Here is a 23,420-nt window from a genome sequence, read left to right on the forward strand (position 1 = left end):
TCAAATTTCACTCAGTCTCTCACTAATCTCCCAGTTCTTCACTGGGGAAAACCCCAAGTCTTTCCTCTTCTGCACCCTTATTGAGACTGCGGAAAGCTGTTATTGAAGATTCCAGACCGAAGCTTGTGTCAATACAGAAGAATGATACCTATCCTCAGCTGGATCTTCAATACTCCCTTAGTACTCAGTGGGTCCACATGACCTCTCTCTTCCATGGTCTATGGTAGCTCTTCCAACCATCTGAGTCCCGGGCTAGTGAACACCTAACATACATGGCCAGCTGGTGCCTCACAAAGAAAAGTGATAGGATGAAACTATTGGGACCTACTGCTATCAATTTCTGATTGTGTCCACACCCATCCTTTCCTCTTCCCCTCCTATCTTATCTAAACTGTATTCTTCTATCTGTGTGCGGGATTCTATTTTTTTCCACCTCTTCAAGGATGCATTTCATAAATTTCTCTTTCTTTTTTTCTCTCTCTCTGTGTCTTCAACTAAAATGTGGTCCCGTCTCAAAGTTTCAGCCACTGGATTTCAAGTTTAGTATACTCACTTCTATCTTAGAAGGGAAAAGCAACAGCAATAAACAAGCAAACAAAGGTCTACTATTTAATCTCACATTCCCAGCCACATAACCAGCCTATTTCTCTTCTCTCCTTCACTAGAAAGTTCTGTATATTCAGGCTGTTTCTTCAAATCTCTGTCATTCCCCAAGCTACTGCTCTCTGCCCTCTTCTCCCACTACTATTCCACTTAACCTACTATCTCCAAGGTAACCAATACCATCCTTGTTTCTATATCTAGAGCCACCTCCCACCCACATCTCACTTGAAGTCTCTTCAGTATTTAGCAATATTGATTATTCATTGTTGAGCAGAATGGATTTCTTTCGGGGTTTCCTGTACCAGACGATAGCTTGAGCACAAGAACCTAGCTCAATTATTTCTGGACTTTTCATGAACTTAAAAGAAGTTTCATGAATACAGAAGGTACAGTTACAATGATAATAAATAATTTATGCCAGTAATGGATCAGATACTTTATGATAGTTTGGGATATAGAAAGCAGATAGAATGGAGTTTATATGAAATATACTGCAGGCATCAGAAATAAACCAGGACGTCCCGGAGAAGTCCAGAGATGCTCCAGCTACACAGTCAGCAAAGGCCAGGACCATTGGTAATTAGCCAGGTACTTTACTAAGTAAACACCTTTAGGATACTTGAGACAGGTGCTTTTCTTCCCTTTTCCTATTTTAAACCAAGTATGTAGCAATGGAGCTTTGGACATCATGATGGATACTGAGAATTCTTCTCTTAAACACAGAAAGAGATCTACCCAAGCATAGGTGCTCGTGATTATTACAGGATGAGAAATAAATATTACAGAGCGTACTGGCACCCTAGGCCAGGAGTTGGCAAAGATTTTTAAGCAAGGACCACATAGTAAATATTTTAGGTCATGAGCTTAGTGTGAAAGCAGCCATAGCCACTCCATGAACAAATGAGCATGGCTGTGTTCCGACAAATTTTTATGCGTGTCAAGTCCTGCTCCAGATCAACCCCCCAAACAACCCCTCAAAACAATGAGAGAAATAAAACTAAATATAATTTCATCTGGTAGGAAAAAGGATTTTCTCCACCGCCAATTGCTTATTCCTTACCCTGGCAAGTGTGGATGTCTGACTTTGGTTTCTTATCTGCATGACCTATAGGACAATTACCTGTTGACATGTCCCAATATATGTATAAGAATTGCAGCTACTCTTCCAAATCAAGAAAGAGAGCACCTAGAGGAGACCTACACAACTAGTGAGAAAACAAATTTTACTCATGTCTAATAGTTAACCTAGTACTTCATTTATATTTATGAAAGGACAGCAGGCCATCTGACATCAGAGAAAAGTTAACATCGTGAAAGAGAAGAACCAAGGTAAACTAAAAGAAAAGCCAGACCCTGGAAGATCAGAAATCATTTAGAGAACAAAAGAAATCTTAAAGATAATTTTAATTGTCCTTATAAAGATTTAGTGTAAATTGCATCTATTTGAAACATTAATTATAAATTTAAAAAACCAACGTGGAAATAAAAAGTTGAATTGGATGGTAAAAATGAACATAGTTCAGGTGTATGTCTAGAAGAAGTTATCCCTGTGCTCGCTTCGGCAGCACATATACTAGAAGAAGTTATCCCAAAAGAGTAAGTTATCTGAAAGTAAAGGAAATCTGAAAGAATTCAGGCAAAAAAGAAACAGAGATAATTAAAATTAAGGTCCAAGAAAACTAAATCAGAAAAGTCCAGTGCATTTCTGAAAGGAGTGCTAAGAAGGAAAATAGACACTGATTTGCCTTATTTGATGTTCTAATTGCTGAACGAGATTGATGAAAAGAACCAAAACAGTAAAATTTTAGAACATCAAAGTAAAAGAGAAAATCCTAAAATCATCCAGAAAGAAAGAAACCAAACAAAGTAATTATGTTAAATTATGTTGATTTCAAAGTATTGGCGCTCAGAAAGACATCAGACTTTTCTTCAGCAACATTGAACTCTACAACAATCCCTAAGTTTGAGAAAAAATGTTTTGAACTTAGAGTTCAAATATGTTATAAATGAACTGTGAGAGTAAAATACACACTTCTTCATAAAAGAGTAACTCATAAACTTTACTATGCATATTTACTTATTAAAGAAATTACTCAAAGATATTTCCCAGGAAATAAAAGAAAATCCCCCCCAGCAACCCCCCAAGGGGAACAGTATGGAATACATAAATATTCTTATGAAGAAGATGAGAAGGAAGCTAGAAACAAGAGTTTAAATAGCATAACCTTACATCTTGATGGGTCCAATCCCACGTTTTGATTCTATGACACATAATGTTTATATAATCTTATATGTTACATCTTTTATAATAGTTAAACATTTTTTAGTATTTAGCTATAGAAAAAAATTCCCTTTAGCATTTATATTGACAGGAGAGAATGCCAAAGTTCTAAGCCTTAACAATATACCAACATAATTTCTCCCTAAAATTTTTGAGAAATGGAAGAAACATGGACAGATGCTAAGTATCTTATTTCCATTTTTTTAAACCCAGAGGAAAACTAGATAATATTAAAAGTGATAACTACCTCAAGAAATAGAGATTATAATCAAATAAATAAATAAGCAAATCTTAGAGAAGTTAAAATGATTAACAAAGTGCCCACATTTGGCTATGGGGGCACGGGAAATGAGAAGTTGCATAAATTCTCTAAATATTTCATCTTTTATAGGTGGGGAGTTAACACAGATACAAAGTTGGTGAATTATGTAATAAAATTTTAAGGATAATATTTAAAAACTTAATCTCCGTATCTCCTAAAAAGTGAAAAGGCTAATAGTGGTTGTCTCTGGAGAAGAAAGATTTTAAGTTTTTAATTTTATTTTTATTACTTTTTTCACAATGTCCTTGAATTATTTCTATATTGAGCATTTAAATATAAATTTAAATGATTTACTCATGATATATTCATAAAATGGAATAAGGTGCATCCATTAAAAAGTATAGTTTCGATCCCTATGTACTCATAGTGAAGTATATATATCCACAATCTAATAAATAAAACAAATAAGTTGCAGAATATGGAATATGGTCCCCAGTGTGTAAATATGCATAAATATACATAGAAATGTGTGTATTTATATATACATAGGCAATGGCTGATGTAATGCATATCAAAGTGTTACTAATGACTTCTGAGGATTGAGATGGCGTTGGTGAAGGAAACAGGATTAGGTTTTTATTTAATGAACATTTTGCTGCTTGGATCAGATTATGAGAAACATATATTATTTATACAAGAAAATAAAAGCTATTACTTTGCTTCCATGACACTACATTTTTTTCTTACCAATTTCCCGTCCATTTTTTATCAGCCTGCTTCATCTTTCAGCTACATTCTGATGATTACATATCTAAGTCACCTACCCAGATCTTCTGGAATTCCAGTCTAATATATCCGACTACAACCAGATGCATCTACTTGTAAAAGCATTTGAACTCACATTTCCAGAACAGAATTCATGACCTCTGTGTCTCCCCTCACTGACCTCAAGCAACCTGTATTGTCTAACTTGCCTTTCTTTATGAACGAGACCTCTATCCCACCGCATGCCCACTTTCGACTTTGAGTTGACATCATTAACCCTCCAATATGACCTGCCATATTCCATCAATCACTAAATCCTGTCCATTCAGCTTTCTGTTATCTCTTGAATTTGTCAAATTTCCTTTCTTCTATGACTCCATTTTAATTTGGCAAATTGGTTACCATTTTCTACGTGATCATTTGTCATCTGGCTTCAGGTTTATTTCTTCAGCCTTATTTCTTTTTTTTTTTTTTTTTTTTTTTTTTTATTGGTGTTCAATTTACTAACATACAGAATAACACCCAGTGCCCGTCACCCATTCACTCCCACCCCCTGCCCTCCTCCCCTTCTACCACCCCTAGTTCGTTTCCCAGAGTTAGCAGTCTTTACGTTCTGTCTCCCTTTCTGATATTTCCCACACATTTCTTCTCCCTTCCCTTATTTTCCCTTTCACTATTATTTATATTCCCCAAATGAATGAGAACATATAATGTTTGTCCTTCTCCGACTGACTTACTTCAGCCTTATTTCTCATGACTTCTTCCTCTCTAATTCTGTTTCATGAAGGTGGAGCCACCTTTATTTCTCTAACTGCGATAAGTCTACTTTCCAGGTCTTTTCAAATGCTTTCTGTATTTGAAGTTTCTTCCCTCAAGTGTCTCCTTGGCCAACTCCTGATTTAGTCTTCAGATAAGAAGTTAAATATTCTTCCCAAAGCATCCTGTGCCCATCCTGATTCCTTGTCTTAAGTGTATTTATTGATCTGAGTTTCTTACTAGGATATTATACGTCCTTTACTTAAGCAAGTGCCTGGTAAACTGTAGACATGCAATAATTTTGTGGTTAAATGCAATAATGAATAATATATGCCATTCTTCTAGACAGAGTCTGACTTACAGATGGAACAAATAAATGGCAGTTTTATGAATGTTAAATCATTTTACAAATCAACTCATTGCTAAGGATTAACAAGTAAGAGAAAACGTATTTTCATTGAGGAGTTTACTATGACCCAGCAACTACTGGTGCTTCAAGTTACAAGTACCAAATTAGAGACCAATTTCATTTAAGATTATAGGTGCCCTACCGTGGCCAAATGACTCACCTGCTTCAAGGTATCTCTAAACCACAGGTCACATGACCATATCACCATTACATCAATCATGATTTGCTTTAACTTTCCCTGCCTTAATACTCCCTCTGTTGGTGTGCTTAGTTCAATGCTTTTGACATTCGCAAACTAGTGGAGCTCACCCCACATTTGATATCATTGATGTACAGTTTTTGGGGACACACATGTAAAGTGCCACCTTGCTCTGATTGGGGAAATCACAGATTTGCATCCCCAGTTTTCTTGAAATTCCACAGAAAGCATGCTCGGACTAAGCACAGCTGGGCACGCGTGGGTCTGTGTCACAAGAAAGGAAAGTGACCCACCACCCTGGTGCTCTCATTTTATGGGAGCTGGGTGTGAAAATGACCTCAAAATTAGGGAAAAAGTTTCTTGAATCTGGAAAAATAGTCTGAACCAAGACATAAGTTAGTAATGGGGGCGTGGAGGGTGCGAACTGCTTGCCAACTGGAGGTTTTGGGGAAAGTTAAGATCCTACACAGCACCCTTTGTTGGGAGAGGAGGAAAATCCTGGTCCCAGCTGGTGCATGGCCAACCAATGATCATTGCTGGGAGCATTCATTGAACGAGCCTGTTGGTCTTTCCATAAACATTACTGCATATATAAAATACTAACAACAAATAAAAGAATAATCAGTTTACAATGTATGTGTGTAGAAACAAGTATTTATGCATAAGGACAACTGTGGAGAGATGTATATCAAACTTCATCCTTAAAGGTGGCAGAGGGTGGTTTATACATTTACATAAAACTTGAACTTTACTTACTATGTGAATAAAAATGTATTTATAAAATCAGAAAGAAATGGCTATAAGTCAGAGTCTTGATAGTTACTGGAGGTGTGACCTTGAGTAAAATTACCTTTTTTTGAGCCTCAGTGAATAAGTCTATATATTAGGTCTGAAAGTGGCTACAGAAAGGTTGCCATGAAAATTAAATGAGGTTGTATGTGCAAGACACATGGTACAAGTAAATGTAGGACTCAATCTATGCTGGAGTCAGCCGTGATGATGATGATGATGATGATGATGACGACTGTGATGATGAAGACAATGTGTTCATGATGCTAATTCGGAGTTTTGAACCCTTTCCCATTTGAACGAGAGAAGGGAGGGGTTTGGCACAAGTATATCCTCTTAGAGCACAGAAGAGGCATGCCACACTGTGACACATCCCCCAACCACATCCTCCTCACATGTCATTAAGGCCTAAGAGATGCTTCATGATAAGACAAGGAAACTTCTACTTTTTGTGGACTACACATGTCAAACAGCTTTCATCAATGGAGAAATTTATCCATAATTCCAGGTACTTTGTAAACTAAGAAGGCATGACAGCTTCGCATAACTTCTAAAGAAAGTCTGTGAGAAAATAAAACATATAAGAAAATAACATTGTTGAAGCTATCTGCTTCTTCTCAGTTGGGCAAATTTCTGAAGGAAAAAACAGCTCTAATTGTCGGGCCCTAAGTACATATCCTGAACTTTACAGCCTCTAATAATGCAAATTAAAAAAAAAAAAAAAACGAGGACAAATGTATTAATTACATACAGACAGACACACTCAGTGTTGAGGATATTTTAATTCAATGATGATAGGAGTAAAAGTACCTACACACTTTAATAGTCATAGTATTGTAAAATCATTTTCTTTCAAAAAAAATAGATGCATTCCGTCTTCTTTCCTTCCTAGAAAAAAAAATAGATGCATTCAAAATAATATCCTTTATTTTTTATAAAGCATCGAGAAAATGATTTGCTATCAGTGAGAGAAAACAGATCATGGTAAGGTCTCAGTGATGGGATAATTATATTGTTCTTGATATAATGAATGTGACACAAAGTGAATTCAAATCAACCTACAAAAGGGCTAGAGCTCAGGAGTAGAGCATTTGACTGCAAATCAGTCTGGAAGAAAAACTGCCATTTTTGAGTAGAAAATTCACTGCCAATATTCTTTGTTGATTTGGGCCGTAGCAATTTACAGAAATTGTATGTGATGTGGGTCTACATGACGTGTAAGACAGATACGCATATGACACACTCTAGATACGTGTGTATAATGTACATATGGAAGGAGAATTGTGCAATCCTACAAGAGTCCACACACACAGCTACATTCTTGGACCAATTTTTGAAAGACCTGAAAAAGGGGACCCACGATTAGGAGTTATTATATGGTGGCTCCACAGAAACTAATAGATACCCTCAATTAAAGCACAGAAGCAATTTCTCTCAGATCATCACCTTTTAGCGGGCATAAAGCTTAGTGCAATATGCGAGAAGAAAGGAGTCAGAAGACCTAAATTTCACTGATCATTCTCTTATTTTCTGGCTCCAGAACCTTCACTAAGTCACCCATCGTCTACATTTCAGTGCTCTTGGTTACCAGGAAGGAACTGGAGTTGCTCAGCTAATTTTTTTTCTAACTGATCTTCTTAGCTGTTGATTTTTCTTTTCCAATCACAACCTATTAAGAATTTCACTATATGGCTAACGCATGACAGGGGATGTGCTCTGTTCCAGGGAAGATGAGAGAAACATGGGCCCGGGTCTTCGGGCTTAGCTGTCCCACACGGCTGTCATACGAAGGTCTTAACACATTGTTTCAAACCAAATATTCCACTTCTAAAAAGTATTAATCCCCAGTCTACAAATTTCAATCTATCAACACAGAAGAGAATGGAATATCACTCAACACTTTTATTCCCCGTAGAATCATACAGCATAAGTGCTCAATAAATGGTTATTGACTTGAATGCCTTCATTTGCAATTCTACTTTACATTGATGTACTATTTCACTTCTTACAAAGCACTTTCGGTTTCTCACATTATCTCATTTGCTTTTACCATTAATGAAACAGGCAAGACAAGTATAAATGAAAGGGGAGTAGGTTCTCACTGTATTAGTCTTTCTCTTAAAACACACACACACACACACACACAAAACTCAATAGTTACAAAAAGACAAATTCATCATACTAATTTCATCATGAATGATTCTATTTTTATAGCACCAGTTATCACACATGTTCCATATTCATGTCACTCTTTCAAAAATGTCTTTTGTTTTATGTGATAGAGCAGGGATTCTCAACTGCAGCACCACTGACATTTAAGGTTGGATAATCCTCTGTCGTCGTATACTGTGCTGTGAACCATAGGATGTCCACCACCATCCCTGGCCTTTGTCCCCTATATTGTTTTTGCACTTCCCCGGTTGAGACAAGCAAAAATATCTTTAGACATTGTCAAATGCCCCCTGGGAACACTGAGGCCAAAGGCAGTGACCATTTCATTTCAATACACCTGCTATATTCTCAATGATCAGCACAATTGTCCAGACTGAATAGAGAGCAGTGCCATTACTTTTTCATTTTTAAATGGCTCAAACAACCCACTCAATTTGGAGCTTTCTCATTTTACCTATAAGGAAACAGTGGAATGGATACCTCAACGAATATACAGTTACTTTATTAGACCTTGGCAAACACTCTATCTCTTCATTGATAATGAAGATAAATATAAAAGAACGAATACAGAGACTGGAAAAGATGTGAGGACAATAACCAATATTACTGTCTCCGATTACATAGAATAGCAGGCCGTATAGAGAATATCACGTGTTTATGTAAGTCACCAACAAACCAAATAAGATTTTTATTGGAGATGTTCTGGATGAAATCCTGACTGCTGTCTTAAAGATATAAATCAATACTTCCCAAGTAGTATGTTTTATCCACAACTTCCAGGTGATTCACACTTGGCTATGGCAGAGCTGAGCATATGGGCAGATAAAATTAAGGTCAAGTTGGGATGCCTGGGTGGCTCAGCGGTTGAGCGTGGGCCTTTGGCTCAGGGTGTGATCCCAGGGTTCCAGGATCGAGTCTGCCATCAGGCTCCCTGCCTGCTTCTCCCTCTGCCTATGTCTCTGCCCATCTCTCTCTCTCTCTCTCTTTCTCATAAACAAATAAATAAAATCCTTAAAAAAAGAAAACAGTTAAGTCTTCCTTGATTACTTAGCAACAGTATCTGATAGTCCTTCAAGGAATGTCCTGCTGACTGCTCCTAACTGACCCCATCATTCATCTTCACACATTTTATTAAGTGATCATTATATCCAGTAACATGTAACAGATTAGAACATAGGGATAAGATGATACAGCAGCTGAGCTAAGGTTGTGACTGATGTATTGAGGAGAATGGGGTTGATAATATGAACATGAACACTCTTTTGACAGAAAAAGTTCAAAAATTAAAGGCAAAAACATAAGGCAAATCCAAATGTAAAAAGGGATAATGGCCATATTGCTGGTTGCCAAAGAAAGTAAGGAAAAGAGGGTAGATCATTGTATATATATCTAAAAATTAATATTCATAGAATGATATAATATTCATGACCCATTATACACTAAAAAGGTATCATTAAAATAAAGGTGTAAAGACTACAAAAAGTATGAGAAAAATTGAACAAAATGTAACCGTAGATACCACTACCAAATTATTGTCAATTAAGAAGATAGAAATGAGGACGGAATTTATAGAATGGAATCAATAAGTTACTACTTGTAGCATATTGAACTTAGCACTCTTCAGAGAGATGTACTTTTTATTCCAGTAAACCACTATAGAGTTTTCAGACGACACTGGATACACTGGGTGTCTACTATGTGCCGGGCACTCTTCTAGTGACTGGGGCACCACGAAGAAGTCATGAAGCATGTCATTCTCAAATACATAACATTTTTTTATGCCTCCATTGAAGGCACCCAAATCAAAAACCAAAAATTGCTGCTATCTCTGGTTCATAAAACAACAAAAACCATGAAACATAAATAGGAGCTATAATTAAAAGAGAAAGTATGACTCTTTTGCAAAGTATCAACTGAAAAACTAAAGACAAAAAGCTCACTCAGATGGCGAGGAAGAAGATAAAAGTGCAAAAATCACTAACTTTTTCTCCGTAGAGATAACAGAATATAATTTATAAACAGTCATAATATCATGAAATTAAAATATTCCAAACAATAAATGTGTGACATCTTTTTGGAGAATACTACATACCTTTAATGGGAGATATAAAAAGAATTGATGAACGTGTTGTTAAAAAAAAAAAAAGGAAAAAAGAATAAAATTGTCCATTTTGTAAGCAAAAGAAATGTAGAATAAAATAAAATAGCTATATAATAAATCTCTATTCAGAGAATCCTTTTATGTTTAAAAATGATTGAAGAGGGGCAGCCCAGGTCGCTCAGCGGTTTAGCACCGCCTTCAGCCCAGGGTGTGATACTGGGGTCCCAGGATCGAGTCCCGCATCGGGCTCCCCGCAGGGAGCCTGCTTCTCCCTCTGCCTGTATCTCTGCCTCTCTCTCTCTTTCTCTGCCTATCATAAATAAATACATAAATAAATAAATAATAAATCTTTAAAAAAATTTATATATATATATATATATATATATATATGTCTTATATTTATATATAAGTCCCTTACCTTATATATACTCACAAGAAAACAAAATAGAGCAAGAACTACTAGTTGGGGCCTTTTTTAAACAGGAGAGTACATTCTGAATTTAAAGGAGAAAACGAGGGATTTCTTTTTCTATTTTTCAACAATCTTGCCTAGCAGGGGAATCTAGATTTTGGAGAAAAGAAAAACACTGGTTAAAATCAAGAAGCTGTAGTTAAACAGATAAACCTAGAGTTTATTCTGGGTGGTACTAAGCCTCACTGACTTTAACTCCAAGATATTACCTGTCCAATTTACCTAGCAGAGTTGTAGTAAGACCAAATATGATATGGGAATTTATAATTAACAAAGTGATGATTCGTTATGATACGGTTGCTTTCTTTAAAAATTTCAAAAGGCACTTCTTAAAAACTCAAAATATGTAACTATAACTCATGCCTTATTTATTGAGGAAAAAGGAAATACAATATTGGTTAATATGTAAGAAGAAATTTGGGGATTTACATTGGATTTATAGACAAAAGATCCCTTAACTTGAAAAATAAATTTTAAAATGGAAACTAAAGATTATTCCACCAGAGTTTTCGGAAACAACAAAATATCCATTTTGCTGGCAATTAAAAAGACTATTTTGAAAGTACCATTATTTCATCGGGGTAACAACTGGATCAACTCAAAAAGTGTATGTGTTTGAGAGAGAGAGATAGAGAGAGAGAGAGAAAGCATTTGCTCAAAGTTTACAAAAAGGAAAAGAAAGATGAAGTAGGTAAAACAACAAGATCACAAAAAGAATCAAATGCTTTGGCATCCCTTACATATTATTTTTCCTTTTTATTTTGTTAGTTCATCCCAAATTTGGTCCTTTCTCTCTCCACCTATTACTATACAGCAGCAACTGCTCAGCCAACCTTTGATTTCATAAAGAGCAGAAAATCATTGGTTCCTGTCTAATAGAACATAGGGCATTGGTTAGCATGGATTCGAAGATGTCATGGATTTGAAAAGGCAAACTCTGACATCTTTGAGTTGTTATGTCCTGTATGCAATTCTTAGAATCTGTGGTAGACAGAATAAGGCTTCCCTCTCCCCACATCTGCAAAAAGTTAAAAATAAAAATTAAAAAATAAAGCCCTAGACCTAACTCTTAGAACCTGGGAATATGTTACCTCCAATGGCACAGAACTTTACAGATGTAATTATGCTGAATAAAGATGTAGAGATTATTCTGGATGACCTGGGTGGGCCCAATCTAATCAAACCAGTTCTGAAACTAAAAGACAGTAGAAAAAGAGTGGGTCAGGGAGATGCAGCGAGAGAAGCACTCATGCCACTGCTGCTGGCTTTAAGTACCAAGGATGGTGCTGCAAGCCACGGGAAGCTGGTGGCCTCTGGCTAGGAACGACCCTCGGTTTACAGCCAGCACGGAACTCATTTCTGCCACCAACCTCGATAAGCAGGAAATTGCTTCCCTCTTAGCGCCTCCAGGAAGGAATGCAGGTCTGCTGACATCTTGATTTGAGACCTGTGAAACCCCTAGTAGGCCTCTGACCCATGCAACCCATGCATGTCATTCAAGCCACTAAATCTGTGATGATTTGTTATGGCAATGACAGAAAATTCATAGAGAATCATACACTTGGAGAAAACGCTAAACATCATTTGGTAGAACAAGTGAGTCATAAAATGTTCATATTCCGTCAAATATAATTAGATTGTTAAATGATTATGAAGTGTTTACACTAATTATTTAGAGTTCCTTAAATACTATAATGTAAAAAGTATGATTAATACTAAATACTACTGATGACTGATAAACATAGAATATCAACCATTATCCTAAATACTCAACTAACATTATCTTATTTAACCTTCAGGAAATCCTTTTGATAGATTGTATTTTTATCCCTATTTTACAGATAAACAAATGGAGACTTAGATAAAGTAGACTCCCCAAGGTCACCCTGCTAGTAAAAGGTAGAGATGAAACTCAAACGCTAATCTCTGACACCCTTATGATTATAACATTCTGATATATTTTATATATTGCCTCTTACTATCTCGGCAAATTTGCCTTTGTGTTATTTGCTCATTTGCAGAAGCTGAAGGATCCATAGTCCAGTGGTTTTACTGGATCTCTCAAACACTCAGAGCCAGGATTTTCACAGAATAATTAATGCCCTAGAAAATTTACAAAACATAATGGCATAGGAATTTTTAAATTAAATAAAAGTTTCATTCCAAACACTTCAAACATGACATTTACAAATAGGAGTGAAATAATATAAATAAGAAGTCAAATTTAAAAGAAATATCCTGCAATTTCTTAATAAAAATGTATGTTCACATAATAGTGTCTACATTAATATCTATAACCTATTCTTTCAAAATCACCAAAAGTAGGTAACAAACTAATGTACATTACCTAAGGAGCGCCTAAAGAAAACTCCGGCACATCCATATAGTGAAGTAGTTCTTGCAATAAAAAGAAAGGAATTATCAGTACATGTAGCAATATGAATGACCAGCAAATGCATTTTTCAAGTGAAAGAGTTGGACCCAGAGGGCTATATACTATCTGATTCCTTTTATGTCATATTCTGAAAAAGAAAAAAATATAGAGATCGAGAACAGATGAATGGTTGAGTGTGGGAAACTGGTTGACTATACAGGGTATTAATGGAACATTCCGTTATATTGACTATGGTGGTAGACATAATTCTACTCATTTTTAAAAAATCTATAGAACTGCAAAGCAAAAAATTAAAAATAAATAAATGACCAATAGGATAGATATTATAAAGTATTTCAAGCCACTCAGGAAAGAGCAAGATAAAAGAGACAAAGAAACAAAGATTAAATGGCACAAATAGAAAAAAAAAATTAGCAAAATAGGCTGACAACCATATCAATAATTATGTTAATCATACATCTATAAATATGCCTAATTTAAAAGGACCAATTATCAAAGTGGATTTAAAAAGCAAAAATTGAGTACATGCTATCTTTCTTTAAAATATTTATTATTTATTTATTTGTCTGTTTATTTATTTATTTATGAGAGAAAGAGAGAGAGAAGGTCGGTGAGTGTGGAGGTGGAATGGGAGGCAGAGGGAGGGGAGAAAAGGCTCAAGCAGACTCCCCACTGAGCATGGAGCCCAACAGAGGACTCTATCACAGGACCCTGAGATCATGACCTGAGCTGAAATCAAAAGTCTGCAGCTTAACCCACTGAACATCCAGGCGCCCTGAGTACATGCTATCTTTAAGAGTTACAGATTAAATATAAATATAAACACAGAGATGGCTTAAAAGTAGACAGCAAAAGATAGTACTTGACAACACCAATCCTTAGAAAATTGTAGTGGCTGTTATCAAAATGACCTCTGGTTAAGGAGTACTGTCAAAAATTGAAACAGAAATGATTCAAACAATAGAAGGTTCAATTTATCAGGAATACATAATAATTCCAAATGTATACACACTTCATAGTGGATTTCAAAATATATAAAACAAAATGACACAACTGAAGTGAGAAATGGACAGCTCTGCAATTACAGTTGAAGGATTTAAAATTCCTCTCTCAGTAATTGATGAAACAAGGAGAAAATCCCTATGAATATACAAGATTTTAACACATTATCAACCAACTTCAAATAATTGACAACTTTAGAACACTACGATAAAATATTGAGAAGGAACATATACCAAGAGAGATCAAGACTTTGAAAGGATTTTAATCATATATAATAAGCCCCTTGACCACAACATCAAATTAAAGATTATATTTCAGATAACTGCCAAATCCTCAGAAATTAATCAATTGTTTCATAATCAGCTGAAAAACTATTTGTACAAAATATAAAAACATTGTTCAAGTGAGTAATTAAAAGATAACCCCACTCCCCAAATGGAAAACAATCTGAAAGGACACTTCAAAATTAAAAAAGGAAAAAAAACCCACAAATGGTCTATAAGCATACAAAGAGTGTTCAATATAATTAATTATCAAGAAAAAAAATGAACCAAAAATACCACCAAAAACTTACTAAGCTAGCTAAATTTAAAGATTGACAGCACCAAAATGATGGCTGAATAAAGCAAAAAAGATGCAAGTGACTCAACTTTTTGTAGGTGCTCATCAGTGGCAACTAAAGCCAGAATACACTCGAACATAGCCACAACCTCCAGCCTCAAATTTGAACTTGCAATTGCAGTTCTGTGAAGAGATTCCTCTGTTTGCCAAAATTAATTCCCCATTGTTTAATGCATTATTCCTGAGGTTTTGTGGCTTTTTTTTTTCAACTAAACATGGTTAGTTAGCAGTAAAACCTGGTAAACCATCAATAAGTATTTCATGTCATGACATTTGTAGATGTCCCTAGTAGAATTAATGAGAAAACTATATTATATAAAAATATATCAGCATTATCAACATTCTGACATTTGTGATCAATAAAAGAATTTTGCATAAACCTTTTCAATCATAAGATTTAAAAAATTATTTTAAATATAACTTAATATTGTATGTATAAACCAGAATCATGCTAATAGGAATGCAGGCAGCCATATGTATATCCTGGTAACATTAAATAAATAATTAGATCAATACTTTTATACAAAAAATAAATGCCATTATTATCACTGTAGGGCATCATCTTGGCCTTTCAGTTGAAATAAGTCGGCAAGTTTCTTTCATGACAAATAATGTAATATTAATATCACAGTTGGAGACCTGTTCTCTGAATACACCCAGCAGGTACAGGAATTATAGCTCAATTTTACTTGGAAATATACGATTCCTTCCTAATGAGCATGTCTAGCTTCAAATAACATAGAAGGACAGAGTTAAGAACATAATTAAAATGATTGTATTCCATAAAAATGAGCACACAACTTTGCACGGTAAAGTCTGTGGGTCAGCGGTGAAAATCACTAAAGAAAACAACAGTTGTTTGGTCTAAATATTAGATAAGTAAAGCCATTAGTCAAAACCCTATTTTTCTAACTTCCCCTTTCTTAACACAGTTTTGAATGACTGCGATAATGGCATATGTAACCCCAATCTGAGAGCCACACTCTAGAAAACATAGGTGCAAACCGAGTTAAGGAAGCACGGTCCTTAGTTTCATTTGCTTCAACCAGACTATCTAGAATCACCAGGACAAATGCAAGCTACACGTGTGTGTGTGTGTGTGTGTGTGTGTATGTGTAGACACAGATCTTCACACCTTCTTGTGAGCAATGGTAGTCATTCTAATAACGAATATGTGCGTCTCAACTACAGTTGGCTGGGATTCTTACACTAATTCCTTATCAAAATTACTCATGAGAAAAATATACCTACTGCTTCAGAGGGGAAGGGATAGTTCCACAGACATCTTGAGATCATTCAAACCCAAGATTCTAGATTAGTGAGCCCTCTCAGTCCCTGTTGCTCATAGCCAGCTACGCTCACACTAAGAATAGTTACATTTCGGGGGCGGCGGCCTGGGTGGCTCAGTTGTTGAGAGTCTGCCTTCTGCTCAGGGTGTGACCCCGGGGTCCTGGGATGGAGTCCCACATTGGGCTCCTTGTGGGGAGTCCACTTCTCCCTCTGCCTGTGTCTCTGCCTCTCTCTCTTTGGGTCTCTCGTGAATAAATAAAATCGAAAAAAAAAAAAAAAGATCATTACATTTCAGAAACCAAAAAAAAAAAAGAAACCAAACAGGTAACATGACCTTTTTGCTGCATTCACCCTCCTTGTTAGCTTGGCAGCATTTACAATATTGATTCCCTCTTCCTCAATGAAACTCTTCTCTCCACTGGCACAGATCTCCTCTTACTACCCTTGAGCCTTTTTTGTTTTTCTAACTTTTTCTCTTTTCCTTAGATTCCATCTCTTTGGATACACTGTCAGTTCTAGAAACTACACATTTATAAACTGCATTTCTGGCTGTGACTACAGAAAAACTTAAGTGATGCTAAAGTCAGTATCATCATCATCACCATCATCACTGTCACCATCACCATCATCAACACTATCACCATTACCATCACCATCGTCATCACCATCATCACCATCACCATCAGCATAATCATCACCATCATCACGATCATCACCATCAGCATCACCCACCATCATCATCACCATCATCATCCAGAAACAGCTTGAGCATCTGTTGTCATCTTTTGATTTCCACACCTTAACTATTGTAGAATGAACATTTTTGAGATAGAGTTAGGAGCACAGGAGATTTGTTGGAGATAATATGAGTAAAAGATAAAAGGGGAAGGAACTCTGGGTAAGGAAAGACTTCAGACTGTGATAGAGATGTGAAAAATGTTAAATAAAGGATTTGGGTGGAGGAAAAGAAACAAGACTGGGCAGAGAAAGGCTCAAAACAGTGAAGATCTGACAAAGTCTTGGCTAACCCAGTAGGAAGTTCTGGAGCAAGGACTTCCTATTATAGGAGTCCCACATTGTTCAGAATTGGGCAGGCTCTCGAACACCTGACATGCTCAGCCACTGAAAAAGGGCTGCCCAGGAAAAGCATGGCCTTGGTCAAAACCACTGTGGATCCCAAAAGCACTAACAGTAGGAATTGCCCACCAACCGGACAACTTGCAGATGACCAGCAGGTTCTTTCTGGAATGTACAGTTGAGTGGCACAATCCCATGGCTGCCTTCCCCTTAACATGACTATGGTTGATTTACCATTGGCGTGTCGTATCCTGACTTCTCCATACCACTCAGTTCTGGACTCAGCCATCTGATCAGTTTTCCAAAGCACAATTCTGATGATACTAATGATACTAATGCCTATTCGAAAGCCTTTGGTATTATCTAATATTATTACTTATTACATATTTTATTTTTTTATTTTTTAATTTTTATTTATTTATGATAGTCACAGAGAGAGAGAGAGAGAGAGGCAGAGACACAGGCAGAGGGAGAAGCAGGCTCCATGCACCGGGAGCCCGACGTGGGATTCGATCCCGGGTCTCCAGGATCGTGCCCTGGGCCAAAGGCAGGCGCCAAACCGCTGCGCCACTCAGGGATCCCTACTTATTACATATTTATTACTTAATAAATGAAGTGGAAATCCTTTAACGCAGGATTGAAGGCCCACCAAAGTATGAGCCCAGTCATTCTTCACGGAATTGTCTAAGAGACAGTAAGTGCAGTCGAAGGAACACTTCAAGAGTCAGAAGGAGGGGCTTAAAATGCTGCTTCTATTCACCACTTGCTAGGTATGCAACTTTTTTTTTTCACTTTTATTTCCTCGTTAGTAAAATAAGAATTCCTGAGGTACATTTTGCAAAACTATATTGAGATAATTTTAGGACACACACACACACACAAAAAAAAAAAACGATACATTTTCATTGCCTTGTACTGCTCTCTCTCCTGCCCGCATGCAATCCGATCATTTGCCCTACCTTGACTGTGGCTCATGCTTTCATGCCTATGCCGTACCTCTGGCCGGTTTAAACTCTTTCTCTACAACATATCATTTTCCTAATACCCTTTTAAGCTATTAAAATCCTACCTATCATCTGAAGTCTTACAGTCCAACCCCTTCTGATCACCCCAGGCAGATGCCGCTCCATCATGTGGGCAGAAACAAAAACAAAACAACCCAAACCAACTGAGTGACATTCGTGGAAAATCACATGTTCCTTTTCTTTTTTCTTCTTCACTTGTTTGTTTGTTTTCATTTGTTCCTACAGTAAAAGGATCACAAGGTTCAGGTCACTATATGTATGCATTTATATATAAAGCATAAATACGAGACATTCTAGGATGGCATTTGCAACAGTAAATCCTCTTTAAACATTTCAAGGTAACATCATCTGGTGATATGCAAGTTAACAGCTGCATGAGATTATGGGGTGATGCTCTATGGACATCTGTTTACGTATGAAGGCTCCACAAAGGATGTGTTTTGGCAAAATGAATAAAACATGTTTAGAAAAACTCTGATAGCCACTAATCTATGAAATGCCATCCCTGTAAAGTGGCATTATAATGAATCAGGAAAACCAGCCCATCCTTGCTATCATTTATTTAACCAAAATTGATCTTGTGCCCTGATCGGGCAAGGTCCTTGAAAGAGCTGTCGATACCTACTTTCTTCCTCATCTCTCCTCCCATCCTATTCACTGCAATCAGACTTCTGTCCCCGTTACCTGAATACAACCATTAGCACATGCACCAGTGCTGGCTGCCCAGAACATTCGAAGGGTACGTTTGGATTCATTCACTATCTCAATTTCATTCAGTTCTCTGCCCAAATATAGCTCCTCAGCTTCCCCAATCCCTTATCTATCCCTTTAAGATGCTCTATCTTCACATACATCTCATTGTATTTGACACAGTTTACATATCGACTTTTTAAGTCGGTCAGTTTTTAAAATCTCCTTTCCTACAATCTGATTCACTATTTTACCCTCAGCACTTAGAATGGCTCCTGGGTGTCAGTAAATAACTGTGACATGCATGAATAAATGATAACATTATGGGTTCGATGATCCGATATTTTCACCACAGGACTGAAATTAGTTCAAAACAGGATTTTTGTGCATTAAAAGAACCCAAACAAACCCATTTAGTTCGTATCAAAACCAAGTGAGATTTCCATATCATTTTGGTCATTTCTTCAGAAAAAATAACGGAGACCTGCTGCAAAATTATCTCTGTTACTGACTTTGAAATTGTGTGCTCCTGAACCATAAGGTTCCCAGGAGGTCTGGGGATCTCAGCAGGAACCCTAGGCTTCTTTAGAGATTTCTGAAATGAGTAAAAACACTCAGTTCTGAGTTTGAAGGGCTTCAGGCTCACATCCTTTCCCACTTGCCTTTTTTAAAATTAATTTTATACATTGAAATTCCACATAATATTTCCTTTGGATGGGATGTTATAAAAAATGAGGTTCTGGTCCTTTAACAACAGAAAAAATCTAAAAAATATCATTACTATCAAGTATCAATATGTTCCCATAGAACAAAGAGCTCATAAGATCCTTGAAACATGAATCTGACCTTCCAGTAACTTTACATTCTCTGTCAGCCAAGAACACCACTGAGCACAGAGGGCGGGCCCCAGTCTAGCTGTTTTACTGAGTTGGAAAGAATAACTTATTCTTTCTTCAACATTTTAGTTTCACTCCAGTCAACATTCAAATTTCATTATATGTCTATTCATCCTACAGCCATAGTCTAAAAAAGGAAAGAAAACATGAAATAGTTAAACACTTTATTTTAATAAAGAAGAAAAAGAGCTTCATAGAGTTTTTCTGCTGTATATCCTTTCCAAGGTAATGGCTTTGATTGAAATAAATTTTAAACTGCTAATTAAGCAGTGGCCCACCTTGATATTTTAAGCAACATGTTTATGCTCATATTAAATTACAAGAAGTGTGTAGCTTCAAGGGAGGGGGAGAAAAACAATCCTGACCTTGTGAAGTCCTTCCTGTATGGATTTGGTAGAAATTTCCAACTCAGTTTCATCTTCTATATTTAGATACTTTAATAATATTCAAGGTTATCATAAGAAAATATTTCTGGCAGTGTTTCTTTCATATGTTGTTTTTTGACTGTATTATGAAATAGAAAACAAACAAACAGAACAGATGAAATCCAGAAATTCCAGTTAAAGAATATTTATATGTTTAGAGAGGATCTTGACTATTATGCCAGATATAATCATTTCTTAATTTTAATGTTTTCTTTTATTTGGGTGATACTGGAAGATACCATTTATTCAAGCAAAAGGTACCATGTATATAATAAAATATCTCCTTAAAAATAGATACAGAAGTTAATTGTATTGTATTTTAAAAAATTGTATTTTTGTCCTTCAGTTTTAGGATAGCTATAGAATGGTGGCTGTTATATAGAGTGCTCCCACTCACATCCTCTGAAGGACATATCCAATTCTGGCAACTCCTTTGAACAGATATTCTCATGGCCCTTAACTTAATATTCTTTGTTTCCTTCTGTTGGGGCTTTAGGAGGGGAATCTTCTGGCCAAAATAGTCTTATAATACCTTCAGCTGTTTTGTCTTTTGTATGAAAAACCAACATAGTTATTGTATTATTGTATGAAATGATCCGTGCCTTGGATTAATCTCAATCAAGAGAAGAAAGCTGCATTCATTCATTCTTCATGCATTCAGCTATTTATCCCTCTTTGTCTGTGGCAGTGATTTGGCAATGATTGAGGAAAGGGAAGAGATGGAGAAAAAACAGACTCAATCCAGAGCAGTCTTGGGAGTCAGGCTGCCTACGTTCCACTACTTTGCTAGTGTGACAATTGTCAAATTATTTAACCTGTTTTGCAGTTTCCTCATCTTTATGTTTTTTTAAAAATTAATTTTAGCTAATTTTTATTTTTTATTATTTTTTTAAAGATTTTATTTATTTATTCATGAGAGACACAGGCAGAGGGAGAAGCAGGCTCTGTGCAGGGAGCCCAATGTGGGACTCGATCCCAGAACTCCAGGATCATGCCCTGGGGCGAAGGCAGGAGCTAAACCACTGAGCCACCCAGGGATCCCCAGTTTCCTCATCTTTATAAGGGGGACGAATAGTGTAGTAGAGAAAGAGATAGCAATTAATGTCACGTGAGTGTTAACTATTTTTAAATCTTTGTTTTCAAGATTTTGTTTCTGTTTTTGTTTTAAACGTCTTTTTTTTTTTTTTTTTTCAATAACTGCCCTTAAATTGAGTTTTGGGAAAAGTGGCATGATATCTTACTATGGAGGATCGTCTACAGAAATAATATTTATTAATTTTATAATGTTTAAAGTTTTCAAAATATTGTTCTAAACGTGGAGTTATTGAGTCTCATGGCAATTTTGTATCATAGCCATCATGGTCATTAATCTCATATAGACAAAACCTCTTATTCTAAGTTACACAAAGAGCAAGCGGAGTCAGAAATGAAATATGGGTCACATAAGTTCTGCTTTTTTTCATTTGATACTACCTGGCCTAGGACCTAGGTACCTGATGAGGTTAGAGAAAATGGGGATTTAAGAACATTTCAAGAGAAAGGAGCAAGTACTCTCATAATTGTCAGCGAATAATGCTTAGTCTCTTCTTCCTTTTTTTATTTTGCCAAAAAAGAAAAAAAGTTAAGAAGTGAGAATTCATCCATTATTCTTAACTCGCAGCAAACTGCTTTAAGAAGTTAGAATTCATCCATTATTCTTAACTTGCAGCAAACTGCTTGTAATCTTTAAGATCTTAATAAATTTTATGTAAAGTAGGTAAAAGACCAAAATTAAGTGAGAGGTAGTAAAAAAGACCTTTGGTGCAAAGTTAGACTCTTTTAAACTGTAATCAAAATCTGAAGACTGGGAAAAACTCAGAGTAAGAAGATTATGTACTATTCAACCATGAGGAATAAAGCCAATAGGGGAGGAAGAAGTTATGAACACTGTATCCATATATAGGGTTAATATGTGTTTAATTCATGTGCTTAACTATTTTCCAAGTTTAGATAGTGATTATTTTACAAAATATTGTTGATAATTTTACACAGATTTTTAAATTTTTAACCTTTATTATAAATCGGTCTTTTGTATGAAGAGCCAATGTAGTTATTTTCTATACTTCTATGAATTTTCTTTAATGATTATATTTATCTCTTTCAGTAGCTTTGTCCATTTATTGACTATTTTAAGTAAGCACACTGCATCACAGGGAATGCAAAAGTGAATAAATCATATTCTTAGTTGGAGATTGATATAATCAAATGGTGAAGTTTGCTAATCTGGGTTTCTTAATTGTGTCCATGCCCTCAATATATAGATCAAATAATTTTCACTGAGAAATTGGATGGCAATTTATTCTAGTTATGTAAATACTCTATTTGTGTAGAAGTCACATTCTGACAACTCTAGCAGTTAAAACAAATTCACTAAGAAATAAATGAAAACAATTTCTTATTGAAAAACATACTGCAGAGTTCATAAAAGATTATAATAGAATTAGAACCACCCATAGTGGCAGGGAATATTTTTAAAATTCTGTGTAAAGTTATGTTGCCTGATTTAGTGAATTTGACATCACTAACTATTAACAGCATGGATTAGCATTGCTAAAAATGGAAACAATGTGTCATGGTTCTTAATGAGGCAACATGCCCAGCCATAAAGCAAATGTCTCCATTGATCTCGCTAACTCCTGAAGGCATGACCTTATAACTGCATAGTTTAGGAATCAATGTTTCTAATGACTCAAGAGAAAGGATAAATTATATTTTGGTATCCACTGTTTTAAAAGCTATAAGAAAGCTTATGTTTTAAGATTTTTCTCAACAATAATTAATAATTTTAAAAATAAAGTTTTATTGGATAAAAGGGTAAACTTTAAACATGATTTGCATAACTATTAGTTATTGAATTTTCTCAGTTGACTCAATTTTTCATAAATTTTTCTATTCCAATTTTTAATTTTAATAAAACAATTACCCAACATAAAATATCAAGGCAGCCAAAGCCATTCTATTTTTTATTTACTGCCCACTTTCTAATTCTTGTGCTTTTATTCATTTTCCCCAAATCATATTGACTTTTAGAAAAGAATAGCATTCCATGACCATTATTTTTCACTCTTTCTGCCTTCCAGAGCAGGAACAAATACTGACTGTATCATGCCTGCTGTATGCAAGGTCTTTGCTACATATTTTACAAAGCCAG

At 35.7% G+C, this 23,420-nt stretch overlaps 1 protein-coding gene and 2 long non-coding RNA genes across 3 annotated transcripts in view; all 3 read right to left on the reverse strand.

The window, feature by feature from the left end:
• The window catches only part of KCTD8 (potassium channel tetramerization domain containing 8), a 203,702-nt gene that overhangs the window by 82,924 nt on the left and 97,358 nt on the right, over window positions 1–23,420 (reverse strand). The gene's annotated exons all lie outside the window — the stretch shown is intronic.
• LOC119876940 lies at window positions 6,833–13,460 on the reverse strand. The gene is made up of 3 exons (XR_005368974.1): window positions 13,157–13,460; window positions 10,756–10,899; window positions 6,833–6,952 (listed from the first exon to the last, which is right to left on the reverse strand). It is a non-coding gene; the product is annotated as an uncharacterized LOC119876940 (long non-coding RNA).
• Window positions 18,090–20,303, reverse strand: LOC111098607. Its single transcript, XR_005368975.1, has 3 exons — window positions 20,171–20,303; window positions 19,756–19,932; window positions 18,090–18,438 (listed from the first exon to the last, which is right to left on the reverse strand). It is a non-coding gene; the product is annotated as an uncharacterized LOC111098607 (long non-coding RNA).

Source organism: Canis lupus, chromosome 13 (assembly GCF_011100685.1).
Source record: "Canis lupus familiaris isolate Mischka breed German Shepherd chromosome 13, alternate assembly UU_Cfam_GSD_1.0, whole genome shotgun sequence".
Classification (NCBI taxonomy): Eukaryota; Metazoa; Chordata; class Mammalia; order Carnivora; family Canidae; genus Canis; species Canis lupus.